Below are 10,084 nucleotides of genomic sequence, written 5' to 3'. Positions count from 1 at the left end.
TGAAAATATGTTTCTTATAAGTTGATCTAGCAGATCTGAGGAGGGCAAGATGAGAGGGAGAAGGGTGTTGGCTCCATGTTCTTTCTTCCAGTCTAAGTAGTCGGCTTTCGTTATTAAGTTCCGGATTGAACCAAGATTTGGATGGAATTTTTCTTTGTTGTTTTAGTTTAAGAGGGGCAATTTGGTTCAGGACATCACTAATAGTCCTATTGAAATGTTCAGTGACCTCGTTAGTATTTTGGGAGAGAGGGGTGAGATGAAGTTGTGCTTGGAGTTTAGACTCAAGTTCACTGGGGGGAATTTGTTTGAGGTTTCTGGTCCACTTCATGGGTTTGAAATTTATTGTAGTGGGGAGTAGGGCTCTGGTTGTAATCTTAAACAGAATGAGGTGATGGTCAGACCATTCGATGTGGATGATGTTGGAAAGGGAGGCCAAGTCAGTGTTGGAAATGATGGCATCGAGTGTGGCCCCTTTGGTATGGGTTGGATTATGACATAGTTGCTTAAGGTCAATAATCTCTAGAAGGTTGATGAGGCGCATGACAGTGGGATCCTCAACATTATTTCAGTGGATGTGGAAGTCTCCTAAGAAGATATTTTTTGAGTCAGAAAGTGAGGAGTGTGTGAGAAGGTCGGATAATTCATCAGCGAAGAGAAGAGGTTCACCCGGAGGGTGGTAGATGTTATGTAGTCTAATCGGAGAAGAGCGCTTCACTGTGAGTTCAACGCCAAGGTATTCAAAAGTTAAGTTGTCTGTGTTCTTTAAAAGGGTACGTTGAAGTTCATTTTTGTAGATTATAGCTAGTCCACCCCCTTTTCTGTTGGGTCTGTCTTTCATAATGATGGAGTAGCCAGGGGCGGTGAGTAAGTCAAGACTAGCCGTTGAGTGGTCATAGAGCCAGGTTTCAGTAAGGAAGGCGATGTCAATAGCCTAGCAGAGGATGGTTTCTGATATTTCCATCGCATGTCGGACAGTCAATCGGCAGTTAACAAGCATGTAGGAAAGGGGATTTGAGTTGTCTTTGATAGGTTTAAAAGAGTGGATGGTGGTAAGTTGAGCTGGGGTCGAGGAGAGATGGGTGAGGAAGGGATTCTGTTAATGCCCACAATCACTGGGATGCTGGCATAAGGGAGGGGGTGATCAGTAATCAAAGGCTTAGGTAGGAGTTACTTAGGTTAATTAGGTCAGAAGTGTAGATGTAGCTAACAGCACGGAGTGGCCTATGAGTTCGACTGCAAAGGGGTATAGTTCGCCATCTGTGGTATTGGGAGATGTTGTGGGAGCAAGAGCAAAAGGAATATGTGTGATTGGGGTAGGTCCTGGAGTTGAGGGCGTTGTAATCCTCTCTGAGTCATGTAAGTCCTGTCGTTGTGGCTGAGAGATTCCATTCTATGTTGGTTAGTGTCTGTGCTATAATATTAAGGGGGAAATCAGTTAAAAAGGAGGGGGGTGTAAAGAGTCTTCATTTACACATTACTACAGGGTGGTTAGAAGGATTCCGTGTTGACAGGAGAAGGAAGTCTGATGAGCGCCGGGGAGGGAGTCTGAACAGTGTTCTTTCCTGTAGAACAAAGGATTCTGCATAAAGAAGGAAGGGTCAATAATAGAGTCAGGCAATGTGGTGGGAGAGGCCAAGAGAGAGTGAGGTATGAAGGGATGAGCCACTTCAGATTGAGTGGGAAGGATGCTATTAGAAGAGGGAGAGTTAGGCGTAGGGGAAAGTACAGTAGGAAATCCCAGGGCGGGGGCCGGTAAGTAGGAGTAGGGCTAGAGGAAGAGAAAGGAAGGAAAATAGGGGCTAGAGGGGATTGTTCAGTAGAAAGAGTAAGAATTGGAGCATGAGATCTCCAGGTCAGAACAGGGGAGTTCCAAGGGGAGGTATGTGAGTAGGGGAAGAATTAGTGGGAGATTCTGGGAGAGTGGTGGGATCAGTGGGGATTCGGTCGAAGGTGAGAGGAGAGGTTGGTGAATAAGACATAGCTGAGAGGGTGGCGGATATCCCCAGAAGGGGCAGGGCAGTGTGTAGAGTCAGGCAAGGTAGGAGGGGAGATATTGATGATAGGAGTAGGAGACGAAGGATTGGACATAGATGAGAGTACCGGAAGAGTCTCTGGAAGGTGTCAGTGAGTAGGGGAAGAGTTAGGGAAAGAGTCAGGGAAGAGTGTAGGGGCCGGAGGGTAGCAATCGATGGTATGAGTAGGGGAGAGAACGCCCCTACAATGCTTGGTCGTTGACGTCTTCCAACAGTTCTGTTACACGGACTGAGAACAGCTCGGGTCTATTCTTATACCTTTGTGGCAGACAAAAAAATTGTTTTAGAGAGACCAGTGCACTAAATGAAGTCAGATACCTGCTTTCATGTGATATATTTTGGCAGAACAACCCATTTGAGAGTTCTAATGTAGTTTTATATTTTTTGGGCAGTACATTGTTCATTAGTGCCGTGCCATGCGTGGTTTGTACTGGAACTGTGCCTGCAGCACTGTTCAATTGCCCATAGCCGAAGACTAAGCAATATGAATGATCTTATTTCATTACGGGAAACAAAGAATTGTTCATTAGTGAAGTGCGACTTTGTATTACACCCTGATATTCAAGTTGTGTGAGTATGTCTCTAACCTTTCGTTTTGCTTCATGCTTAATGGGATATTGTGGTTGTGCTTGTGGGCTGAACCATATGTCATTAGTGGCAAAGGGATTCTTTATCCCAACACAAGTGATTGCACTATAAATCCAGTGCTTGAGTTAGGACCCACTCCTTGGTGTATGTGTGTTTTACTGATTCTGAAACAAGATCGTAAAAAGCTGGTTGTATTACAGTTTGTTCTGGTGGAACATTTCCTACAAACTCAGATGGGCAATCTTTTTTCAGCCAAGAGAATGTCATAGCTGAATGACAAGTTTTCCCAAGAGAGAACATTAATGGTACGTGGAATATACCCCTCCATCTGGAGTTGTAGTTCATATAATTGACTTGGGACACTTAGGGCCATATGTACAATGAAGTGGCAGAGAGAGGCGTCAGCCTTCCTGGCTTAACGCTTCTCTCTGCTACTTCTGAAACGCAAGGCTGCACCATATTTACAAGAATATGGTAGAACCTTGCATTTCCCCCTGCGATGGCGCTAAGTTTAGCAATTTAGCACCAATGCAGGCACCCTTGCACCATAGTGCAAGGGTGTCTGCATGCAGGGGAGGATTGTTGATGTGTAGGAAGGTGTACCTTCCTGCACATAAACAATCCTAAAATGCCATTCTGTCACTTTCATGTGTGCTGCCTCATGCAGCACACATGAAAGTGACAACATTAAAGGTTTGTTTATGTATAGGAAGGAAGACCTTCCTGTACATAAACAAACCATGGCGTTTTGCTTTTTCCATGTGTGCTGAAATAATGCATTTCTCCTTGTTTAACCAAGTTAAGACCAGGATTTACCTGGTCTTAATTTTGGTGCTGCCTCTTATGTACGCCACCCTTATACATAGGGGGCAGCGTCAAAATGAATGGGTGCTGCAGTGGAACGCCCACCGCAACACCCACTGCCCACCCCATTCACACTAACCATAGCGTGAAAGGAAGCCTTATGCACAAGGCAGCGTTAAGCCACGCTAAGTGGCTTAACGCTACTTTGTACAAAAGGTACAGGCCCTATCGCCACTACAACGTCGGTAAAATTGACATTGTGATGGCGATAGGGGCTTGTACATATGCCACCTTAGTCTCTAGTCCGGTGTTTCCTCTTTGATGTAGTCACTCATTGCTACTGCCAATAGACACTATACTAGTAAACTATTGTGACTTCTGCTGCACTGTCTAGCAGAGTCAGAGCCCTCTCCCCGTTCTCAATATTTGTGGCTTGTTTAACTTTATCACAGCCACCTTCTACTTTTTAAATTGAGGCTTGTGCTGTGGAACCTTTTATTCATTTTTTATTATGATGTCAGAAGAACGTTGTGTATCCTCCTTCGGTTTCATGTACTTCTCTGAACTGCGCACTGATCGTTCTCTTCTCTCCGAGCGTTTTTCAGATAATTCCTGAAAGGAACAAAAGGACGTGTTTCAGTATCCTGAAACCTATCAATCTGTTTAATTGTATCACGGTTATGCAAGTTAAAGCACTTGTCAGAGGATTCCTGTTGAGAAGATCCACCCAGTGGTTTAGTCTTTTCTTTATTTTTGTTATTATCCCAGCATTTCTTGTAAGATAACTCTGGTGTCTGTTTTGGGTTATCCTTTTCGGAATTACCCTTTAGTTGTGGTTTATTAGATCTGGCTCCCAAATTATCCCGACCTATTGAGGAATAGGTTTCTGCAATAATTGTAGGTAGTTCGCGCTCTTGTTCTAAAGGAGCAACCTGCGAGAGCCACTGGCAAACTGCCAATGCTGCTGCTTCCCCATTATTTTTACTTATTATAATTGAGAATACTGTAGCAAAATTGCCCATTAATTTCATCTCCAAATCCAGGGCAGGGGATCCCCCATATTTATTTTGAATCTGTTTGAGCACCTCTGGTAAGACAGATAATGATGGTGTACCATGTGCTATGGTCTAGTCTTCAATGGGGGAACCTTCCCTAATGGTAGACACATTGTGAGAAATCTTTGTTTTTCTTGGGGTCCCATTTGGGGAAACACTGCTTCAAGCTGATTAGTTTTTTGGGAAATCAAGAACGGAATCTCATTCCGACTGATGGGATCTTTATCCATTATTGTGGTAATAGTCATCGGACTAGTTCCAGGCATCGCCAATTGTGGTAGAGCAGCTTGATCAGCACTTGCTGAGTTTTCTATTATGGTTTGCATAATAAATTGTATTAGTCGCCTAGACAGCGTAGCTATACATGTGTATAGTACACGTAGCTCTAGAGCTGTTATGTTTCTTAGATCTGGATAAGGTGTGACACCAGCTAGGAGTGGCCAATGTCGCTCCCTCATTACTGAGGAGACCTAGTCTGACATTTCCTATTGTATGTGGTAAGGCACCAATGAACCAATTCATGGGTTCCTGATATGTTAATGGGATCTCTAAATTCTCATATGGTCTATAGTTGTTTAAGACTTGTGCTTCAGTGTATGTGTGAAAATTCCATTTGCTGATGGCAATATGATCCTTGAATAAAATGCCTCTGTTCAAATACGCTTTGTGGGTCTCTACTACGAAGGTAACGTCCCCCACCCATCAGGATGAGCTTATGGTGTAATAACATTTGTGTTAGTGTATGTCTGCAATTTAGTGGCTAAACTACTTGTGCTGGATTAGCCATGAGAAAATCTGGAATTCAGAGGGAGTACCTCTGTGGGATGATCCTTTTAAAGATTCAAGCTTGAGCAACCTACAGCCAAAAATAGGGGTTCCCTAGTTTGCTGAGGAGGATTTTTTCCCCCAACGCCACAGGCGTCTCCAGTTACTTGGTGAGTAGGGCCTTTGGGCACACCAAGGAAGAACTACTTAGTAGACCCGTTAAATAAGTACGCAAGCTGGAACATTGGTAGCGCCATGCCATATGGTTTATACTATATCGGTAAAGTTGTGTGTTTGGACAGCATAAATGTCAAAACTCCATGCACACCAACAGGATATGATGGCCTTACTCCTGGCTAGATCACAGTGCACTTTCTGGACTTCTGAACCTTACAAAGTACTGGAAGGCATGTGCAACCTCAGAACATGACAACTTAGACTTCCCAACGAAATCCTGGCTACAGATTAGTCCATTTCATTGCTAACTCATGCGTGCCCAAAGGGAAACATAAGAAATACTAAGACAGGCATTCCAATCATTTATTGAAGCATTGTGATTCTTGTGCACAATATGTGCTCTGCAATGAGTAATTGAAGGAAACAAAACAGAGTAATCAGCATTACTAGAATTGTAAAGAAGATGGACAATTCAACCATCGTGCTGTTGCGTTGATTATACATTATATGAACAGAGTCCACCATGGGGCTCTTTAAAAAGATTTGAATCCTCTATGTGCCAATCAGGAGGAACCCGAATTTAATGTATTATTTCCAGCAGCCTAATGGATGGTTCTCATTTAGGTTATATTAAACAGACACTAAGGCTAGACAACTTTCTGGTATCTCCTCCAATACAAATGTGAATAATAGTGTGACTTATACAAAGTGTAGACAACATAGTGCTTAAATGTGTGTGTAAAAAGAACTATTGATGGACAGAATGCAGAACAATGTCATACATTCACCCCAGTACAGAGATCTGGGCCTAAATCCATCGTTTTTTTGCTCACCATGCCATTCCAGTTTGGACCCAGCCATATGCAAATCAGTCTTGACCCTGTGCCCAATGGGAACAGTGCAGCCCGAACTGCCAGGCCAGGTCTTCCCTGGACTGGAAACAAGCATCCTAGGACTGGTTTCGGGGATTCACCCCTCTTTAGCCAGGATAGCTTGATTCCAGTGGCATGGAGAGCACGGGACTGACGTCTGAGCATACCCGTCCCACTCGGGGTGACAATGCAAAAAGTACTATTGATGGTCAGAATGCAGAACAATGTCATACATTCAACCGAGTATAGAGATCTGGGTCTAAATCCATTGTTTTTTTGTTCACAATGCCATTCCAGTTTGGACCCAGCCATATGCAAATCAGTCTTGACCCTGTGCCCAATGGGAACAGTCCAGCCTGAACTGCCAGGCCAGGTCCTCCCTGGACTGGAAACAAGCATTTTAGGACCGGTTTCCGGGTTTCACCCCTCTTCAGCCAGGATAGCTTGATTCCAGTGGCATGGGGAGCACGGGACTCACATCTGAGCATACCCGTCCCACTCGGGGTGACAATGCAAAAAGAACTATTGATGGACAGAATGCAGAACAATGTCATACATTTACCCCAGTACAGAGATCTTGGCCCAAATCCATCGTTCTTTTGCTCACCATGCCATTCCAGTTTGGACCCAGTCATATGCAAATCAGTCTTGACCCTGTGCCCAATGGGAACAGTCCAGCCTGAACTGCCAGGCCAGGTCCTCCCTGGACTGGAAACAAGCATTCTAGGACCGGTTTCGGGGTTTCACCCCTCTTCAGCCAGGATAGCTTGATTCCAGTGGCATGGAGAGCACGGGACTCACGTCTGAGCATACCCGTCCCACTCGGGGTGACAATGCAAAAAGAACTGTTGATGGACAGTGTGAGAAGTTGGCCTGATATATGATGTCACTAGTTCTAGTGTACACCTTGTATCAGTCCAAACGACCCTTATGGTGATTGGTTGTAAAGTCAACCTTATAGACCAGCTATCCTAGTGGTAGCATGTAACCCTGGGCGTAGTTCGCGAAGTAGCACTTCGCGAAGCTACGCAAAGTGCAGTTCGCACTACGCGAGCTACGCGTAGCACTTCGCGAACTGCGTAGTACCTTGTTCGCACTGTGCCAGATGTCGTTTTCAATGATTGCACAGTGCGGACAAGCAACCGGCACTGTGCAATCATTGAAAATGGCATCTTGCACAGTGCGAGCTGTAGTTTTCTGCTGCTCGAGTAGATTTTTACTCGAGTGGCAGCTTTCTCAACGCGAACTGGTAGTTTCTAATCGTGAGCGGTCGCGAGCATACGCGACCACTCGCAATGAGAAACCTGACCTCCTCGCGTTGGGAATCTCGCCGGGAGGTTTATTTTCCATGCTCGCGATCGCCAACTTGATGTTGCTGATCGCGAACAAGGAAAAAGTCTCGCCAGGATGTCATTTTGCTTGCTCGCGGTCGCCAACTTGACGTTGAGGACCGCGAGCAAGCAAAAAATGACCGCAGCACTACGCAACACTACGCTACGCGTGTTCGCACTGTGCTACGTGCAGTTCGCGTAGTGCGAAGTAGCGCGAACTTCGCAAACTACGCGAGCGTAGCGTAGTGCTTTGCCCAGGCTTAGTAGCATGGACAAAAGCAGTCTTAGGCTAAACTCAGTATGGCATGTGAAGCCAGCTGTTATACCATTTGCAATCCCTTGAATACCAAATGAAAGGACACCACAACAGATATATTATAAAAATAGAATGTATTTATTCTAGTCACAATACCCTCAGCACTCTTTATGAGATTCGAGGTAAGTACAACACAGTCTTATTTAAGCATACATAAGTCACACAGGTAAGTAATACAGTTAGGCCCTAGGGGCCACGCAAACCATATACTAAGTAAGTGGTATAAGAACCACCGTCACGAACACAGGTTAGGCCTAGGCCTAGGGAATCGCTGGGGCTACACTATACTACCAATGGTTAGAAAGTGGGAGGCCCACGGGATTCAGGTGCAGAGTGGAAACACTCACGCGTAATGCGTAAAAGTCGATAGAATAGTAGTAATTAGAAATTAAGAGTTTTAGGACACTTCGGAAGGAGCTAGGAGTTAGAGAGTTGGAAACTAGACACTAGGATAGTCAATACCCTTGTGAGCACCGGAGTACTCAAGTTACCTAGCCCACGGGCTGCGGGTGCATAGGTGTGAACTTGCGTCAGGTTTCGTCGTCAACTCCTATGGATGCCTGAACAAAGATGCTGACAGGCAGTCAGTGAAGAGTGTCCGGTGGATTCCAAGGATGGAATCAAGAAGAAGGATACCTGCAAGCAGAGGGGACAGAGTCTAGGTCACCATCCAGGAGCCAGGAAGGAACCAGGCGATGTCGTGAAGATGCAGGTGAAGAGGTGAAGCTTGTCACAGCAGCCACGGGTACCAGGAGGCGTCAAGGACAACCAGAACCAGGAGGCGAGCTGTCCCACAAAGGCTCTTGCTGTCGGCGGTGTTGATGTCGAGTTAGGACCCAACAAGCCTTGGCAAGCGTAACCCACGCAGGATGGAGGACTTGCTTCTGTCGCAGACCAGGAAGGTCTGGGGTGCTTCCCTTTCACAGGGGAGCAGGTGCCAGTCTGGAGGAGCCGGACCAGCAAGGCAAAGTTGAAGGTTCGTCGTCACAGGGGTCACTAGCCAATGGGCCAGCAACCGGACAACACGTTGAGCAACTCAGGTGCAGAAGGGCCCCACACAGAACACGTGAAGTGTGGGGAGCTGATCTTCTTTGCAGATGGTGCTCGGGATTGGGGCTTCTCAATTCCCCAAGCACAGCCTCGAGGAAGCCTCAGAAGTTGCGCAAGTCAGTTACTAGCCACTTTTCCCAAGTCGCCGGTCCCACGTCCCTCGTCGCCTCCACGGATCTCAGCTTTGCTGTAGATGTAGATCTGGTTCAGAGGTGTCTGGAAGTCATGGCGCTGGTCAGTCTCTGCAGTCGCCCCTCGTAGGATCAGTCGCAAAGCAAGCAGCGGTCGCTGGATGGTGCCTGGTTGCCCAGGGTGGTCACTCCTTGGCCACAGGGGAGATTCTTCAGTCTTCTTCCGTAGTTGAATGTCGAAGGTCTAGAGTTTCTGTTCAAGATGCAGGTTCAGGATAATCTAAAGTCCTAAGGACCCAGCTCCCACTCTTATACTAATCTGGGGGGCTGGTTTACCTGCTAGGTCCCTCCTATGGGTGGGATCAGGGAGGGGGGTGGTTACACCCCCTTCCCTTTGTCCAGTTTCGCACCAGGACTGGGGCTGGAGTGCCCCAGCACCGGTTTGAACCGTACTATGCATGGGACACCTTGTGTGCCCCAGGCAGTGTCTCATTTCATTCATCCCTCCCTGCCCCAATACACTAAGTCCTGTCTAGGGTGGTGCTAGCACCTCCCACGGCAGGAAACCTATTGTCCAAGCCTCCCTCACTGGAAGGACTCCCAGCAGCAGGAGGTCAGACTTGTGTCTGTGGCAGCAGCATCCATTTTGTGATGCTGGGGCTCTGGTTAACTTTAACCGGGTAGTATGATTTTAACAGGTCTTCTCCCTCTAGAAGGGGGGAATACTATCCTCACCACCAGAAACGGTGTGGGGGTAGTATTCCACAGTGTTAGGCACCTTACACAACATGTTTCGATAAAGCCAAACCATAGTTACCATAGCCGCGAGGATTATAAGGCACTTTAAGAGTATATGGTAGGCAATATCATAGAACAGCTATAAGGACATGGTTCCGAAAGCTGCAGACAGGCTCAGCTCATGCTAGAGCACCATCTCACATGTTACCAAGCACTTGGCCTTC

The sequence above is a fragment of the Triturus cristatus genome, chromosome 2_1 (genome assembly GCF_964204655.1).
Source record: "Triturus cristatus chromosome 2_1, aTriCri1.1, whole genome shotgun sequence".
Taxonomy (NCBI): domain Eukaryota; kingdom Metazoa; phylum Chordata; class Amphibia; order Caudata; family Salamandridae; genus Triturus; species Triturus cristatus.
The sequence above is the reverse complement of the archived record's forward strand: the minus strand, read 5'-3'. Positions refer to the sequence as shown.